Below are 19,744 nucleotides of genomic sequence, written 5' to 3'. Positions count from 1 at the left end.
GAGGGTTTGCTCATATTAGTGTGTGATTCATGCTGGCAGGCTTTGACTGAAGAGGAAGATATGAGGTGAGCTGATAACAAGCACTCCGGGAACGAATTGGAAGACAAAGTGTTTATTGCAAGAGGGGATGAACAGCACAAACTTGAAATTGCAACTTGCAACAACAACACAAAAGATGATGAGATGCAACATGGATGCACTCTCAATTCCCTAAAATGCTCCCTTTGTCCCCGCGAGAGCACTATTTCCTTTCCATACTGGCTAAATGATCTTACAGGCCAATTAGATAAGTCAAGCTGGTCCTTAGTGGGTCAACAGTGATAAATGCCAAAAGGAAAAAAAAACCCTGCATGGTTTCAAGTGACACAATACCGAATTTTGACTCTCAAGTGGTACAATTGGGATATGTGTCATGCCAGCAGATAAAAATGAATGCTTGAAATTGGATATCTTTAGAACAGAATAAAGCCTCCGATACTTGTAAAGGACCAAATTGAGACTTCAAGAGTAGTCTGATGTCATGGAAATGTTATGTGACATTTGCCCATGCAACAAATATGACCCATTTGATTGCCGTTCTTTGGGGAGACATGCAAGGGGGGGGGGGGGGGGTTGCAGTGAAGTGAGATTACGTTCAAATCTTGCTTTGAGACTGCAAACTCTACCTTTAATATTCTCATATTATTTATCAACTATTGTTTACTTCTGTGTTGCCACTGCCCGGTTTGAACACTTGCATCGTCACTTCAATACAAAACCATCGGTGGGTTGTTTTGTGTGTTCCGTTAATGTAAAAAGCCACGTGGGATGTGTTACGAGAAATGCACACGGAGATAGCCAGTTAAATGGGAACTGGTACTTGGAACGACCGTGTCAATCCACCTTTAGAGACGCGCAAGATTTAGACAGTGAAAGCCGAACATTAAACATCCTGTCTGCACTCTAAACTTTGGCCAGCCTGACACTCGATGCGCACATAAATCTGCCAGAGTGATGCATGGTCAAACGTTCCTGCGGAGGAGCGCGGCCCTAAAGGCAGACGCATCAAGGCGAAGACACTCCTGCCGGGAGAGTAGCATAAGTACGACAAGAGGGCAGCCACACAAGTGAAACAGCGTTGAAAACAACTACAGCAAAAAATACAAGTTTGCTTCAATGAATGCCACTGTGAATTGTTTGGCTATATGTGCCCTGTGATTGACCTGGCGACCAGTCGAGGGTGTGCCCAGCCTCTCCCCAGCCACACTCCTAAGAACAAGAATTAATTTAATGTGTACTTACTGAAACGTAAATGGCTTCAGACATGATATTCTAAGCTTTTGGAGTCCCTCAGGGCTCTGCCCTCTGCACTTTTATTTCTCGTTGCCAATTGGTTTAAGTGGAATGTGACTGATATCTGTGAATCCTGCTGTCGGGGGGCGTTTGTGCACACCTTGGAAAAATCAACTTGCGTGTCAGAGGCCAGTCGCCGCATAATCACTCCGGCTGCACAAAGATCATAAAGCAATGGGAAGCCTTATTGATTTTGAGGCCTTTATCAATGTTTCCACATGGCTGGGAAATGTACGCAGCAGTCATCTTTTATGTGTACGTTTACAGCCGCCCGCCAGAAACAAGAGGTCTCTGCGCCTGAGACAAAATGTGTCATTTCTGTGAGGATTTTTTTCATTTGCGCTCGTGATTCACAGAGCGGCTATCACAGCGTGTTCATCAGCGCCGCGCCGCCCTGGAATCGATGCGGACTTCACTGCGCTCCTATTTCTCAAAATCAATTTCCATTCATGAGAGAAATGCATGAGGCTGCAAAAGGTTTGTTGATATGATTTTTTTTTTGGGGGCGGGGAGGTTGGTCTTTGCTCTGCCCATTCATTCTGTCACTTATACTAGTCTTATTGAAGTTGGCGTTTTTATGTGGAGACAATTGCTGGGGCAGCAACCACTTTAGTAGCATACACACATATTGATAATCGCCCAATTTCGAGTCCCATTCACACCCCTCAAATTTGGGGGAAGGCCGGAAGATTAGATGAAAAGATTATTCTTATTAAATGATGATCTATTGGCGTGGAGAGTAATATTTACCACCGGAAATGTTACGGATTTTAGGATTGTTGCATGAAATGGAACAACAGCCAATCGGGACGCGACCTGAAGATGGGAGCAGTTTGTAGACACAAATAGAATAATTGGCTCTGTTTAAGAGCATTTCGATTTTCACGTACCCACAGAATATTTGACTCTCTGACAATTATAAGCACCGAACTCTCTTCTTCCACCATGAAAGAAAAGTTTGTTTTGGTTCTTTTGTAATAAGTGGTAGGATATGGGTTGATTTCACCAAAAACGCCGGTTTCTGACTTTCAGTGGTGGCTTTGCACAAGCACCATTTAGTTGCGGTCTGGATGCAAAGGGTCTCCAGTCTCCATTTACACCAGGAAAAGTCACCCTATTTGTTGGCTTTCTTGAGGAGTCGGAAAAGACGCTAAATATGGCCACAAATTTGCCAACACTGACAGCCTTCTCTCTCGGCCCAAGGTGGACATGGCAACAAAAACTGTACAAAACTGCAAGCGACAGAACCCAACCAGTATGACAAGTGGATAATTCTTTATCCTTTGTGTGCTTTGATAGAGGAATGTCAGAGACACCTAGGAAATGTTTCAAACTGTGAATAACAACGCTCTAATTCGATTTTTTTTTTTTATCAGGTATAAAGGTTTCCAGGAGTATTACTCGAGCCAACTCCTCGCGTGTTGAAGTGAAGCGGTTCAATAACACAAGTTCACGCGCAGGTTAATTACCTGCGCGTGCGTAAATAAATGCAGGTAGTCTACCTCCTCGCCGTGATTGACTTCCTCTGCGGGCATCGGGGGATTAACTTGACCCACCCTGGATGAACAGAGCAGCCAGTTTGTGTGTGTCAGGCACGCACATACGTGGGTACGCAATTACGGCCGGGACGCCACAGTTCAATTTATTGAATACTTCAACTCTGTCATAATTCAAAGCTGAGAAGAGGCGGCCGTGACTTGGCGTCCCTGGAGCCCTGTGACAATCAAAGTCTGAGTTGTAGCCCCAAATGACCGTCGCTTGATTTTTCTTAGCACGGGCAGCCAGATGCTGCAGAAATGCGCCGTATGATGATGAACTTATCACCACTGCTCACAACCTTCATTACAGCTGCACGGTACTGACAAGTACTGTTGTGCGCTGTGAAAGGTTATTGTATTGGAAAACCCCCCACACTTTTGTTCATGAAATAAAAGTGAAATCAGAGTGCTTTAACATAACTGAAGCTACATTGTATGTTTATAAAACTGACTACAACTAGCTCAAATTTTACTGGTCAACTGCAAATTTCAATCACAGATGGTTTTGTGTGTGTCTCAACATGGAGACACACACAAATCCTGACGCCGCAAAAAATAATTTCAGGGTTTTGAGATATATATATATATATATATATATATACATATTTCTTGTTGTTTTTAAGTTTGACCATTAAAAGCTTGCACAATACAGATTTTATCATGTGTTGTAATTTATAGCTAGCTTGACGTTTCAGAATGCAAATCCACCTGTTGCTGAACCTAACCCTCATTCAAAAAGATTACATATTATATTATTATTATTATTATGAAAACCATACGTATTAGAGGAAAAAAACCCAAAAAGGTAGATTGGTAAACGTGAATTTCTAATTGAATTTTCAGTAATATAATAAATATAATGTAATAGACACTATGTAATAGACAGTATGTCGATAAATCTAAAACTAATACTAAAACACAGCATGATAAAAAAATCACTAAAAACTAATTAAAGGAAGTTAAAAAATATCAAATGAAATAATAACGAATTATAATAAAAAATATGATTGAGGGCAGCATCAGCAAAATGGATATTTCTTCAGGCTCAATGTTTGAAAAGTCAGCTGCCGGTCAGTGTCCATTGCGCAGGAGATGTGCTTAATGAAGGATTTGAATGCGTTTCTTCACTTCCTGCCGCAAAGTGGGACATAAAAAGCGCATAAACAGGTCGGTCTCCGAGTGACGTACTGACAGGGTGATCGGGAGTGAGCGTCTGAGGGCGACGCTGGCGGTGAGTGTGCAGATGCGCCTGTGTCACAAGTTAATGGAGGCGCCGGCTCGGCAGCCGATTACAGCGCCGCTGTCACAGGAAGACGGCAGGCGAGGCCCGCGGCCCATTCATCACAGCCGCCGCCTCCTCCTCCTTTCGCTATGTGATGAAGGTGCACGTCGGAGTGCCTCTCCGTAGCATTTATAAGCAGCGGTGGCAAAAATACTCACACTCTGAACTTAAGCCGACGTACGGGTACAGGAGAAAAAAAAAACAAGCGGTAAAAATATTGAACTCTTTAGTTTTGTCAAAGTAAAGGTTTCAAGATGACTTTTTGGAGCAACAGTAAAAAAAATAAATAAAAAAAACTTAAAAAATACCTGTTTTGATATCTTTAACAATCAGAAAAAAAACCATGTATACGCCTTGGTTGAAGGCTGTAATCTGACAGTTTAGTCAGGACTGATCAACTGACAAGTCCTGAACCCCCCCCCCACAAAAAATGCTAAATTAGCTTCGGACAACAGGAGAAAACAAAATACGCCTTAATCTTGATATCTTTTTCTTCAGTGATAAGAGTTTTGGAACGCCACAAGTTGAATGAATGACTTCCTTGGCGAACATATCATACACTTTGCTTTTGCAGACGCTAACAATATCAAGCTCTCTGGTTAGCTTCGCAGACTGATATGGTATAAATTAGAAATGATGCCCAATTTCCTGTCCAACTGCATTTTTAAAAATATTAAAAAAGGCTTAAATGCAAAGAAATTCACTGTACATAGCCGTCAGTGTTTTGTGCAAAGAGCCTGAGGGCACCATGTGAAAGTTGGGGGGAGTTTGAGTTTAGTGCTGAAACAGCCCTTCGGAACAAGTTGCCTGTGAGTCTATTTGGTCTGTATCGAAATGACCCGTAGCGCCTGCCAGAAGGCAACAGGTCGAAAAGGTGATGGCTGGGGTGCAATGGGAGCGCAGCAATGTTCTGGGCTCAACTGAGGCAGCGGGAGCTGGAAATGTCCAGCAGAGAAGGCAGAGGGCAGCCAGTGACCTTTTCAACAACAAAACAAAGGGCGCCGGTTGAAGTCTTGTCTAGTAGAGGGTGCCATTTATTTGTCAAAATTTAAATCGACAGCTTCAAATGACCTTCCCCACTGGAAAATGCTGCCCTGGCTAGTTGCTCATATCGCCTACACGAAATCGCGCCACCGATCAAAATAAATTCTTGATCGGGAAAAATCTTTGGTTTTCTCAATTTGTTGCATCGTTGTTGTTAATGCTCCCTGGTTTACCATCCGCCTTAAGACATCGATATCAACCAATCAATAATCAAACTCGCAACCGGGTTTGACTTCACCTCTCTCTATTCACGTCATGTTGTCTTCTGCCATGATTGAAAAAAAGCAACGGGCATTTAAGACCAAGCGTAGAAAGTCCAGATATTGGGCAAAAAGGCACCAAAAATACTGAAAAAAAGCCTACTTAGGCCCGACACCTCGCTAATACCGATAACCAGGGGGATGCATATGTCAGGTGAATTTCCTGCATTAAGCATTCATACACATCCTCAGCCTCGGATTTCGGTCAGGGAGATTATACTGTTTACGGCTGGCTGCGAGCAAAGCAAATCGCCAGTCAACTCGACTGCCCGGGGTCATTAATCCCGCCGCAAACAGACACGGCGCCTTTGAAAAAAATCCCACATCTCACTTCATTCCCCACCGCCGTATAGGAGTCATTTGCTCTAGACCTGGATTAGGACCATCTGCCAATGTTTCCCTCCATTAGTGACACGAGCTGATGTTCACTTTAAGACCAACGCAAAGGAGCCTAGAGAATAATTTTCAAAGGATCAGTCATTCAGAGAAGGACTAGAATACATGCGACCGGAATGGATTGTATAGACCCTAAAATATTCTGGGTTGCTTTCCTAACCCCCTCACTGAGTGCCTTATTGGGTTACTTTTACCCAAGGTTGGGTTAATGATTTTAACCCATGAGATCGGATATTTGGGCCATCTGAAGATGGTGACTGCTTTGGAGTTTTGTGCATTGCAGTTTAACTCTTTCAGGGAGAGCAAGTACTACAGTGGACAGCCCATCATGTTATCAGCTTAACAGGGTGCATGAAAGGGGTAAGTCATTTTGATCGAACATTCTTACACTCTAAACATCTTCGGGTTAAAATAACCCAATTTGGGTCAAAAGTGGTCCAATTCACTTCATGGGAGAATTTGGCCCAACTTTCCGGCTTGCTTTTCACAAAGCAACCCAATTTTTGGAGATGTTTTATCAAAACTGACTCAATTTTGGTGGTCACTTTATATAAACCAAACCATTTTTTTGGAAAAAGAATCCCAAAAATGTCATTTTGAAAAGCAACCTCAAAAATTGTGTCACTTTTTACAAAAGCCAACAAAAAAAAACAACGGGTTGTTTCACAGTAAGCAACCCAGAAGGTTGGGTCAAATTGACCCAAGTATTAGATCGGACCATTTTATACAAAAATCAGGTTATTTTTGAACCAACTGTTTGAAGAGACTGAACTTTGGTTGTGACGGTATGTCACAACGTCAGCGGTAGGTCTTACCACTGACTTTGGATACAGCATTCAGGGCTCACATTCTGCACCTTTAAAATAATAAATAATCCGATTTTGGTCAAAGATTGGCCCGACCTGCTACTTGAGTCAATTTCACCCAATTTTGGATTGTCTGTTTTGGAAAAACAACAAAAACAAAAAACAAAAACCCAATTGTTGGTGCTGGGTCAAAATGTCCAAAGTATGGGTGAGTTAAATCTTTGACTCAAATTGGGTTATTTTTGACCCAGCTGTTTTATGAGTGTGATCGGTTGAAACAAAAGTTGCCTCTTTTTCTTGTTGGTCCTAAAATGAGTATTTGTAACCACACCTCTGCCGATAAGCTATTTCTTGGTCGCAATAACGTGACGAAATACTGGATTACACCCCAAACTGGGAAATGCACAGCTGATTAGCCTGCTCAGGCACAGTAACATGAAGTATACGAAGACAGAAACATCTTTCCGGGCCATTCATACATTTCTTGCGTGTTAAGTTTTTAAAAATGTAAATAATGCATTGTTAATAGTTCCAGAGTGTGACATAATTGCAAGATGGTCTCCACGCAGCACCCATTAAACTCTTCTATCCATGCACCTGTTGCTTTTAATGTTCTATCGATGCCTGTTTTGCGTAATGTCTTTCCATTAAGCCCGAGACGCGCACGCACGTTACATTACACCGGCGGCATTTCAATAGCGTGCGCTGTTATCCACCAGACACGCACGGCGTCGATTCACAGAAGAAGAAGGGTCAGGGATGGAAGCATTAAAAAAAAAAAAAAAAAAGAACACTCGTAAGATGACCTGCTAATGAATCTTTACTTATCATTTCACATTTCATCTTCGTGTCATCTCCCTCAGCTGTTGTCATGGGATCCTCGTGTTAATCGCGCCGCCAACTTGAATCTCATCGGGCTACTTCAGGGCTACGCCGTAATGACCATAAAAAACGACACCAACAAACGTTTCATCTCAGAGACGCTACAGAGACTGATGGGATTAAAAAAAAAACCCCACATCACATGAATTATAAATGGGTGGCGTTTTGTCGCTGATCGCCACAGATGACAGCTGACACGAGTCACATCGCACAACATGAGCATAAGAAGCGGAACGGCCTTTGCGTCACACGCTGGGGATTTAAAGCTAACTTGTAGGGCCTGAAAATGTAAAAGAGTATTTGACATCCGTGTGTACATCTACTTTTTAGTCCCTGCAGTCATTTTTTTAAAAAAAAAGCTACTCAAAATCTCACAATGACTCTTTTCCTGAGTTCTTTTTTTTACCTGTTACATGATTTGTCACATCCCACACTTTTCTCCAAATTGAGTGCGAAGGTGCCAGTGACTCATCTGAAGTTTGCGTGGAAATCCGTCTTATGAAACCCCTCTCTGGTTTGCGTCGATCTGCGGGAGGAGAAAGAAAAGAGACAGACAAAACAGTCAAGTTCAATCTGTGTTTGTCGACGTTAAGCGGCGGAGACGAGGTGACGCCAACCATGAGCCAGCGTCTTTGCCCAGATCTCTCTTCATCTGCCGGGTGGATCAAGTCGCGTTAGCTCAGAGGCTAGTTGGGAAGGTTTGCCGTCAAAAGATAGAATCCTTGTGTCTACAGGACAAACGCATTTGGGAACGCTGCACGCAACATTTGCCACTCGGCTTTCGGAGATATAACAGGTGGTCCTGACCTTCGGCAAACTTCATTCAAACATTCCACATGACGGGGCGAGTTTGTCAAGAAGAAACTAAACAGCATAACATTGCTTATGTATAAGCAGTGGTGTCAAATATACAGCCCACGGGCCGGAACTGGCCCCCAAGAAGGTTCGATCAGGCCCGCAGGATGATTTAAAAGTTTTTAAAAAATGCATAAAAGGATTAAATATTTTTAATAAAGTGCAATTTATGGTGCATCCGCTAGGGGACATGCTGTTTTGATTAGAGTAGAAGATAACATTGTTTTGATCAGAGAAGAAGACAACGGCAGTGTCAGTCTGTGATAGAGACAGACCCAACACAAAAGACGCTATCAAGAACATGCGAATACTGTACTTTCTTCTTTACACATTTAATAGGACTCTCCTTAATTTGTAAGGTTTAGGCAGGGATTAAATTTAGATTTTATATAAACGTGTAAATGGTTGAAAAATTCCTTTCTTTATAAATCTCATTTAATCTTTAAGTGCATTACTATATTTTTCAATACCAATTACTTGTTAAAGTTTTGTGCCTTTATAAAATCAGTTGCAATGCATATATGTGAATGAAAAAATAAATTGCACATTTGTCGAAGGAAGTCACAGGTGTTTCATGAATTGTTTTGTAAAGATAAGAAAACCTTTATTTGTCCCACACTGGGGAAATTTGCAAAATTTGCATTTGTAAAAGCTATGTTCATTAAAATTCAACATTTTTCTCAGTGTTCTTGTGCTTCTTTAGACCAAAACAAAGGAAAGACATATTATTTTGGCTATTTATAGCAGAGTATGATATAATTTTAATGGTCCGGCCAACTTGACATCTACCGAGGCCGTATGTGGCCCGCAATGTGAAATGAGTTTGACATCCCTGCCTTATACAGTACCATTGTGTGTGTGTGTGTGTGTGTGTGTGTGTGTGTGTAAATTCTGGTTTGGTTGGAAAGATGTCCTATATGAAAAGAAAACATTTCGACAGCTCTACCGGTAACCTTAGAGTGCATTTTAGGTTCATCCCAAAAATGTCACCCGAAAGTCGAATCCAAGTGCGAACAAAGATTTGCCATTTACACGACGTCATCTTTTGAACAGCTAATACCGCTGGTAAATAGTGCGGCTTACCCACACACAATTGATTTGATTGTTCACTAAAAGCAAGCGAGTCAGCAAGCCCGAAGCGACATTATTACATCAAATTGCGTCTGTCTGGCTGAATATTCGTCACCCTGCGTTTTACCGCGCGATGTCAATGTTGTTTTCTTTCACGTGTATTAATATAATGGCATTGAGAGGAAAAAGTATCCACTCATAGTAGGGCCACTGTGTGCTTATGATGATAAAAGCTTGCGTCACATTGCGGCATGATGTAAAGCCGCTACAATCTGATTTGGCCTACAGCATCACGATGACAATTACAAGGCGCCATGGCAGAGACTTCCCACCGTTCGTTTCCCGATGAAGACGTACGTCGCCGTGGCGAGCGGTCACCGTTGTTTATGAGCGGTGTCATCACGCCTGACAGCCTTCCCGATGAATGATTTACACACATGAAAGCTGGACGTTAGAGGATTATTGGTCGCCTCCTCCGCCAACGTCCTTGATGGCCAACGCCGTGCGAACATCTGCATGGGATGGGCTCCAGACACGTCCATCACGCGCTCAAAACGATGCGTTAATGCAGCGCGTCCAGATGGCCGGCGGACTCTGGTCGGTCACTTTTTACTGCGGCCGTAAATTTAATCAGAAAACACACGGCTGCCTTTTATAAAATGCAGTTTGACAAACTGGATGACATGGAAATATTAAAGAAGTTGTCATCAAGTCATGTAATTCGATACCCGGACCAGTAGACCGAGGCCATGATTGTACCTTTTTGATTATCATAACTTTCTATAGGCCGTGACAAACAGGGAATCCTAAACACAAGGACGTGTAGCACTTCCAATAGGAAATAATGGTGCCCTTTTGGCCCTTTGGAGCCACCATAGTTTTCCACTGGTCTGTACTCCTGAATGAAAATAGACAGTTTAGACATTTAATTCAGTGATTTTTCAGTGTAGCAGGTAGCTCCAGCAAAATATAACTGCTTACAGACAGTCTCAATAAATTTAGTAATACAGTGAAACTCCTCTCCAACGAAACCTACATGGGCGAAAATCCCCCCTCGTGTGAAAAAAATCTTCATGCATTGACACCATTCCCACTTTCCTGCTCCCCATACAACGAAAAAAACCCTGTTGTGTTATACGAAATATTTTTCTCTGCTCTTGCCTGGCGACGAGATTCACTACAATGAAGTCTAATCCAACAGCGACCTCTACTGCTTCGTTTGGAAACGGCAACAGCAACCACCACGTTGGTTTAAACATGCGCAGTAGTCCAGGAAGTATTTATTATTGTTCGTTTCAGACGCAGTAAGAACGTTGCATTGCTAAAATGGCTACAAAAAGACCTTTGGATGTCAAACAGCTAAGACAAAAAGAGCTCTGACGCTGGAAGAGAGGGTAAAAGTGATCAAAATGAAAGACAGAGGAAGCAAAATAAAAGACATTATCCAAGAAATTGATGTAAGTGAAAGTGAACGCTGATCGTAAATTTCGCAATTTCTTTCCCTTTTTTTTCTTTCTACACTGACTATATGAAGTGTCAAATAAGTGTATGCTCATACTTACGCACTATTGGAATAAAAATAAAGAGTACACATACATTTGTGTGTGTGTGTGTCCACATACGTTTGTGTGTGTGTCAGTGTGTGTTTACATCTGAGATCAAATTTGCTACAGTGAAAATACCCCTGTTGTGAAAAATTTCTTGCCGCAAACATGATTTCGTTGCAGAGGAGTTTCACTGTACATTTGAAAAAAAAAACGGTTTCACTGATGGACATCAATGGAAGCCCGCCATTTTGGTTTGAGGCAGGCATTTTGTGGGCTTGCCCGAATGAGCTCAAATAGTAAGGTGTCGAGCTATCAAGCTTTTTTTTTTTTTTTTTTTGTCCATGCCATCTAATGAGAGCCGAGCAAGGAGACAAACATTTGATGATCATTTTGAGGATTCAACATGAAAAGTTTGCCCGCAGTTTGATTGTGATTTCATTTTATCCTCACACCAGTAGTTCCTAAGCGCTTTTTAAAAGGTGATGTAAGGCGGGGCCGATGTGATGGAACACATCAGACACAAAGATTGCTGCCAAAACAACCCAAAAAAACTCCTCGTGCGCTGTGATAAAAGGAGGACAAGTTGAGATGATTGTCTTGTTTCTTGCTGTTAAAAATAAAACTGATCATGCTTGTTAATTACTGCGTCCCAGATGGGGGTTGATTCAGCTCCCAAACGCACACCTGCAGTCAAAGCAGTTGAAAGTCATCTTTAATCAAAATCTTTGCTTTTACCATTTTTTTGACTGGGAACAATCAGGCATATAACTGGACTCGTCATAAGCAGAGCGCCAGAATTATTAGGCAATTAGCTCTTAAAAAGATGATATATTTGACTGTGGGTTCTTTGGATGGCTACGTTCAGACGCTTTCATCCCATTTTTCTGTCAAATGACACATTTTCTGTGCTCTTGCGGCGGGAAGATAAGGCCGAGCAGTAAGGCTGAGAGTGTCGTGAATTGATGGAGCGGGGACGCGGGTCGCTTTTCATTCAAAACGTGGCAGGAATTGATATTGAAAAAAAAGTCTCCGGGTGACCTTCAGGCGCCTGCAGAATGGCATTCTTGTTTTGTTCGCTGTCGTTTGGGGGCCCGATGTATTTAAATGGACGTATGAGTGTTACATGTTAGTTCATTTATGTATCCACAAAATCACCCCCCCCTAAAAGAAAAAAAATCACATTTGTTACTAGCATTGCTTATTTGATTCCCATCAGCAAAAGCATTCAGCACCACTTTACACTTCTCACTTGTTAATGTTCAGGAAGTGTTTTTATGTTTACTATCATTGATTAAAATCTTGTATATCACCAAACACACGACCTGTACAGTTTAAAAAATGATATCCCTTTGCCATTACTTCCTACGGTGGAAAAAAAAAAACATTTTTCCAAGTGATAAAATCGTTTTCTCGCATTGCAGCTCATCATTTAGCCATAGCCAGTGTATGCTATGACAAAGCCACAATGTAAGAGTTTTCATCGCAACTACATTTTCTGTCACACCCGGGCGATAGATGAGATATAGAAAAACTTGCAGCAGAATCGTTATCTGGGGACGGAATGGATAAACTTGACCCGCATTTGCCGCTTATCGCATCGTAGCAACAACCGGCAACATATTTCTTGTCCGTGTGGACATGTCGCTCCTTTTCACATCTGGACGAGTGCTTCCATGCGCAGCCTGCAACAGGCTTGGAAAAAACACAGCCGTCATCGTTCTCATTCGGGTCGTCAGGTAAGTTGATCGCTACTTTTATATTTTTAAATGATTGGACAGCATCCGAGCGGTTACATGTCGAACGATAAACGGGGTAGTGTTTTGTGCGCGCACTTTCCGTGTTTGCAAGTGATGTGGACAGCAAATTTTTTTGCTGTGTTTTTAAACACTACACCAGCGGCCCCCGACATTTTTTGCCCCACGGACCGTTTTAATCTCAGAAATACGTCAAAATAATATGATATGACCTGCATGAAAACTATTTTCGTAACATAATAATCAACACGAATCATGACACGTGGAACGTCCAGTCTGGACACAACGCTCTCCGGTCACTATGGTAATGTTTAAATCTGCCTTCAAAATAAGATACACCGCAAATAAAAAGTGCATGAAAAATACGACTCACCATCGCCACATATTATGCACAGTGGGATTGCTAGCTCCTGGGTTTCATTTTAGCGATAACCTATCACGTGACCGAGAAGCACCGCCTTCAATTGCGTCAAGAGTGACATACTGTAGACGGATGTAACAGAGAATCCGGTAATTTTTCAAAATAAAACCTTTTTCAGATTCCGAAATGAATAAAACGCAAGTAATGTAAGTTATTTATTCTTTTTGTGCGGCCCGGGCACCAAATGACCCGAGAATTGGGGACCACTGCACCACACTACTGTGGAATGCATTTTTTCTAAAACAAAAAAGTGTTTTTTAATTTTTTTTTTTTTTTTTGTGGTCGCGGTGAATTGGCTGGAATCCATGAATTGCTTCTCTGTCCATTTCACTTGGGCAAGATTGGTTTTGAAATTTGCGTGTGGTCACGGAGCAAATTAAATTTGTATCTCAAGGCGCCGCTGTGTTTGTAATCGTACAAATGTAGCGAAATTGGAAAATTTCTCGTGGCGCTAATGATCTCTCACGGGCACACCTGGTTGGGAGTCACCGCATCGCGGCACACGTGGCGCGCGTTACATCAATGCAAGCGAACTGTAATGACAAGAAAATTGGCAACCACGATTGAATGGATTTTTCTTTTCGGCCAATGCGCCCCTCGCTACTTCATACTTGATGGCTGTGTCAATTAACAGCGAGCATTATTACCTTTCCAAAGGCAGCATTTTCCATTGCGCTCTCAAATTCAATCCCCCTCGGATTGTTCAGCTTTAGTCTCGAGGACGTTTCCATAGGAACAAGGTGTAAGATTGCATCCTAAATGGAAAGCAATCCTTGTTTGTTACCGCGGCATTGCTTGATATCGCCGACAAGTCAAATCTGAATAAGCCAATGTGTTCAAAAATGAGGGAGTGGGGGGGTGGTGGTGGAGGGTCGGGGAGGCGCCCACTTGTGTAAGCCATTGTGTGTGTTCACACTGCGCGGCGAGTGGGTAGGAGGAGGTGGGTGTGTGTGTGTGTGGGGGCGGGGGGGGGGCACGGCGCGGCTTTTCCGGCTGTGAGCCTCCCTGTATATGAGGCTTGTTTTTCATCGACTGTGTCAGGAATCAAGAGGGCTAATCCCTCAGAGACTTTAGATGAAAGTTTCAAAAGAAATAATGAAAGGCACGTTCGCCCGAGGCTGCATATCTGGGTGAACGTTGTGGCGCGCGCGAGCAAGAGAGAGAGAGAGAGAGAGAGAGAAGGAGAGGAGGAACACAAGGGCCTCCTCTGCTTCCGCCCCCCAACCGGTCCGACGATAAATCACACACACGCTGTCTGCGAGACATAAACAAATTGGCGGCTGAGCACATCAGACGCTCGGCGCAGCGTGAACGACTATAAAATGTAACATCTCTGCAGCTTTTACCAAGAGAAAGACCTCGAACGGTCCATAAAAGTCAGTCGAGACGGAATGGCTTTTGCCTCGAAATGACAGAAGAATACATTTTTTTTTCTTTTTAAATGACTCCATTAAGTATGTTTCAGGTTTGCCAAAGCAAATTGGAGCATTTTTCACCCGCTCCGATCAAATTCGACAAAGACCCGATTATCAGAAGGCTCTGAAGTGAGCACCGCTAATCGGGTCAATTGGAGTCTCAATTACGCCATTTGTCAAATGGGGCCTGTTGATGGATGCCTCGAAAAGGTTATTCCGAGCGATTATCCTGCGGTGGAGGGTGTGTTGAGACATTATTTCTTCCCCGATCCGCTCAGTGATTCCGATAATCATTAATGACTTTGCTTCTTTTCTAAAACTTGGGACGGCGCTCCCGCTAGGAAGAAGGAAAAAGTGTCGAAGCTGTCAAAATGCCGCCTTCCCATTTTTTCATTATGACTGATAAGTCAACGCCATATTCCCTTTCATGCACCAATAATGATAACCTGTAACCTGATCACATGATAGGCTGTCCACTGTCATGGCCGCTGTCCCTAAAAGGGTTAAAGACAAAATGACTTGTGCGGGTTTTTTTGTCTTTGCAAAGATGTCCGACAGACAATTCGACATCTCGAAGGTTTGGCCAAGAGCGGGCCTCCGAGCTGTTTTTCATACCTTCCTACATGCAACAGACGGACAAAGCCAAAGCCAGGTGGTCACAAAGACATTATTTTTGCGCCTCTCCATACCGTACATAACGCATTATGAGTCGAGAACGAAAAACTTTGCAATTGTTTGCAGCAGGACCGGATAAGAAAAAAAACCCCTCTAAAGTTCTCCTGGCCCTGATTGACAGGACAATGTCAATGCAGTGAAGTGATGCCGCGCAAGGGTGAGGCCAATCTTTCGTCAGCCCCGAATGCCAATTCTTGATTTGGAAAAAACATTCGGGACGTACGCAAGGCATTATTATTGTTCATGTATTCGAAGGTTCGGGTATTGGACACATGAGTTCAGGGCCGGGGTTGGGGGGTTCTAGTCATACATCTATACTGTGAACAAACACAATGAAGCTCAGCCTCTGGCTGCTGATATGCTTTTGACCATATGCCAAATTCATTTTTAAGGTAGAAAACAACAAGTAGAAGCCGGAGAGCGATCGGATTACTTTACGTTGATTATTAGTGGCAGGGGCAATGCGTTTCCAGTTGACTTTCGAGTGTTTGGCAAACAGATCACTTCCTCTGCTGCAGCAGATGATCCGCACCGTCTCCTATCTCGTGCTCGTGTGTGTGTGGGTGTGTGCGCGCCACTCAAATGACCAGATTAGAATGCCATACAGTTCGCCAGGCGTGTGCAGCCAACGGAGAACTCCCTTAATATTACTGCTGGAGAAAGGCCTTTGCATTCGAAAACTCATACATATGTAAATCTTCTTTTTTTTTGCCCTGCTCCAGGCACATGGAAATTATTTGTTCGATAGGCCAGTCAGGGTGGGCTAAACTATTACCCTTATTAATGTGTGAAAGATTATTGGATAATCTCGCGACAAAATAAATAAATAATTAAATCTATAAATAAATAAAACAAGAATGAAAGGGTCCTTGTTTGCCTTTTTCATCGCGACGAGTCCTAAAGATCACTCTCTGATGTCTCGCCCTGCCTACATTTGATTGCGTAGGTTAAAAAAAAAAAAAAAAAAAGCTTGGCAATTCAGCATTTCCCAGCTGTGTAAGACACCTGCTTCTATCCAGGCGAAATTCCCCCGTCAGAGTTCGTCAAAGTAAGAGCTCTGGTACTCTCCCAAAATGGCTGCTTCCAACAAAAATCGTGACTTTTTGGTGCAGATTAGAATCGCCATTCCCACACAGGCTCATGTTGGTTCACTGATGATGCGGACACATTTTTTTTTTCAAAAAATAATAAGGCCCCAAATACAAGTTTCAACATTTCACATGAAATTGGATGGATGCGGCGATCATAAAAGAAGGCCGAAAAAGTTGCAAAGAACTCAAATTCAACAGGAAGTTGGCCATTTTGGTTTGAAGCAGCCAAATCCGGCCTCTGACTTAATTCAACACGTCAAGCTGAACACAAAATGTCAACTTGGACCCCCAGATGACTGCTGCTGATTAAATCGTTCATTTATGGTTCCATTGTGTCACCTTGTCTAGATTAACATATTTCATCTGAAGGATTGGAGCCATTTTGTATTTTTTCAGCCTGTTGCCGTGTTGAGCAAAATAAATAACGAGTGCATCTCTTAACGATAAACAAGAGTGGCTCACATGGGCGATAAAGCGGGATTAAGTATGAATCAAATGCAGGTGATTAGTCATCTCGAACGAAACACAAAATTTGGCACAGACGGCGGGAAAGACAAACAATGGCACGACGAAATGTAAAATATCATCAGCATTGGCGGAAGCAGCCATCTGCCGATGCGCACCTGATTTCGCCAGCGGAGAGACTTTCTCTTTCGCGGCCTGCGTTTTCTTGCTCTGCGGCATTGGGATTTACTTGCGCACGTTTGCTGTGTCACATGTCAGAAAGAAACAAGAAGGGGTTCAGTGTTTATTGCCACCTTCAGACGAGGCGGGAAGAAAAAAAAAAAGCCCGAAAACAAACGACAAAAACACATTGGGCTTCTCCCTCAGGTGCATTTATCCCCAACATGACTCCCATTTTCCCACTTCACTCTTGGGCGGAAAAACAGTGAAGATGCATCTGGTGTCCTTGTGGACTTTTTGACATTGGATTACATCTCAAATCCGGAAGTAACTTCATACTTGTTGTGAAAAACACATTTTCCTGATTTTCATTCATTCACCGCGTGTGTTCTGCTCTTCTTCTTCTTCCCCCCTCGCGTGCGCCATCAAGCTCCCCGCCCTCAGACGTCGAACTCTTTTTATCTTTTAAGAACACGGCCGGCATTTAAAAACGCATCCTCTCATCCGCGAAGAGTGGAAATACTTTGGAGGAGAAGCCTTGAAAGGAAAGCCGTTCATCAAAAGGTCAGCTCCATATATAAAGTGAGGAACTATTTTTGATAACCGAAGCGACCGGTTCAACCTCACGCTGTGCCATTTTCAAATGATCGATAGCGCTGAATGTCTGCTGTCAGTAGACTCCCTTTCGGGAGTTAAAAGCAATGACGTAACCAACGTGGAAACCAGAGATCCTTGCTCGTATGGATGAAAAACAATTGTGAGAGTGGACATTTTTATTCCACAGGCCCAGTCAATGCCCAGACTTAGACCCAAAGAGCGCACGCATTTAACCGACTGAAGATGGGAGCACGGCCGTTTGTTCATTAGCCATATGGTACAGTCCAACCTCGGTTTTCGAACGTCTCTGTTATCGACCAAATCGGTTTTCGACCGAAAATTTCGAGTTTTTTCATGCCTTGGATTATGACCGAAAATCGGTTCTCGACCAAACTGAGCGCACTTGAATGCGCCACTTGACTCCTCTCGCCTTCCTTAGACGAGGAAGTGACGCTTCCTCGTGTAGCGTTCCATTGTGAGCAGACGTGTTCAATAAAGATTTCTTTTTAAAAAAAGAGCGTGGAGGTTTTTGAACAGCCTTCTGGAACGGATTATTGTCAAAAACCGAGGTATGACTGCATATCAACTCGAGCCCTACGAACGCTGCCTAGCAACAAACAGCCGTCGTGTTGATCCAAGCAATTGCTTTGATCTCAATTGCTTTTTATGTCAAACCGATCGATGTTTTCAGTTGACGGCTAAAACAAAGGAATCGGCCCGACTGTTCCAAGACTTTCGGATGAGAATGTGGAGCAGGTGGAGCTCATCTATTTAGTTTGCCCTTCAGTTACGGTTTACCCGATCGCTGACGTGGACACGAGTGTCTACCATCATCCCTTAATTAGACAATGATTCATTTAGCATACAAAGCTTACAACCCCCCAACCCACTCCCCTTTCCAGTCACAAGGAGGCCGGCGCTAATGATCTCGGCAAGCCGATCCATTGGCGCGCTGCATCAAGTGCGCATTAATCTTGCTGCTGATCCAGTTGATGGATGATCCCGGAGGGAGATCGTGTGAGAGCCACACCTGGGAACATCTGTAGGCTCAAGAGGAGAGTGGATAGTACCACCCACCACCCAACTTCTACCCCATCCCCTTGGCGGTGTCCTCAAACGCCACCAATCCCGCCTGGGGGAGAAATGATTTCACAAACCTGTTCAAAGGGCAAAAACGGGGGTCGGCAACATGCGGCTCCAGAGCCGCATGCGGCTCTTTAACGACATCTAGTGGCTCCCTGGAGCTTTATAAAAAAATGTTTGAAAATGGAAAAAGATTTTGATAGTAGGCTAATACAGCTCAAATAGATATAGATACATGTTGCAGCTCCGAAAAAGGAGAGCTGTGGTGTTATTTTTTTTTAAAACGTACACTTTATTTTTACTGCGTCCGACTCCGTGCCTTCTCTCTTCTCGTTCGACTTGAGAGGCGTTCAAAGACAGCCTCAGAAAAACGGAAATTAATTATCACTTAAGACACTAAGAAAAGCGAAAATAATGCACCAAAGCAAAAAATCAAGTTAGGAAATTAGAAAATAAATTCTATGGGGGCGTTTGTGAACACACAACAAAGGATAAGGATAGCATAAACAATTCTAACAATTCTAACAGCATGTGTTTCCTTCATTGTAAATTTTATTGAAGGCTTTTATTTTTTTGCGGCTCCAGACATATTTATTTTTTGGGGGTTCTTTTTTGTCCCACATGGCTCTTTCAACATTTCGGGTTGCCAACCGCTGGGCAAAAAGAATGTCTGCCATACAACTCCTAGTAGATCGCATACCTTATAGTTGGAATAAATGTAGAGCAAAGTTAACTCAAGAAAAAAGCGCAGCCTCTCGTGACGAAGCTTCTTCCGGATGAGCGTCTCGAGCGCTGCGCTAATTGGGGCCCGTTAGGAAGGAAAGAGCGCACAGTTGGCCGTTTGTTGCATCAGTCAAACATCAACACCCTAAAGATGGTTCAACACAACAGACGGAGAACAGGACTAAATATGTGGCAGAGCACCCACATGCTTCTCAAACTAACTTAACAAGTCAAAGAAGAGGACTTTGGAGAGCTACAAAAAAAAATAAAAAATTCATGATGTTTGGGATGGATTTTACATTCATGGTTGCTTTTGGACTGGAGTCTTATTTTGGTTTGAGGATGGGG

The 19,744-nt window shown here is 43.0% G+C and overlaps 1 long non-coding RNA gene across 1 annotated transcript in view; it reads right to left on the bottom strand.

The window, feature by feature from the left end:
• The window catches only part of LOC147192945 (uncharacterized), a 127,942-nt gene that overhangs the window by 4,236 nt on the left and 103,962 nt on the right, over positions 1 to 19,744 (bottom strand). Inside the window, exon 4 of the long non-coding RNA XR_015103206.1 lies at positions 7,947 to 8,066. This is a non-coding gene — a long non-coding RNA (uncharacterized LOC147192945). The remainder of the gene's footprint in view (positions 1 to 7,946; positions 8,067 to 19,744) is intronic.

Source organism: Hippocampus guttulatus, chromosome 16, assembly GCF_054856545.1.
Source record: "Hippocampus guttulatus isolate MCC_2025c chromosome 16, RoL_Hgut_1.0, whole genome shotgun sequence".
Taxonomy (NCBI): domain Eukaryota; kingdom Metazoa; phylum Chordata; class Actinopteri; order Syngnathiformes; family Syngnathidae; genus Hippocampus; species Hippocampus guttulatus.
The sequence above is the reverse complement of the archived record's forward strand: the minus strand, read 5'-3'. Positions and strand labels throughout refer to the sequence as shown.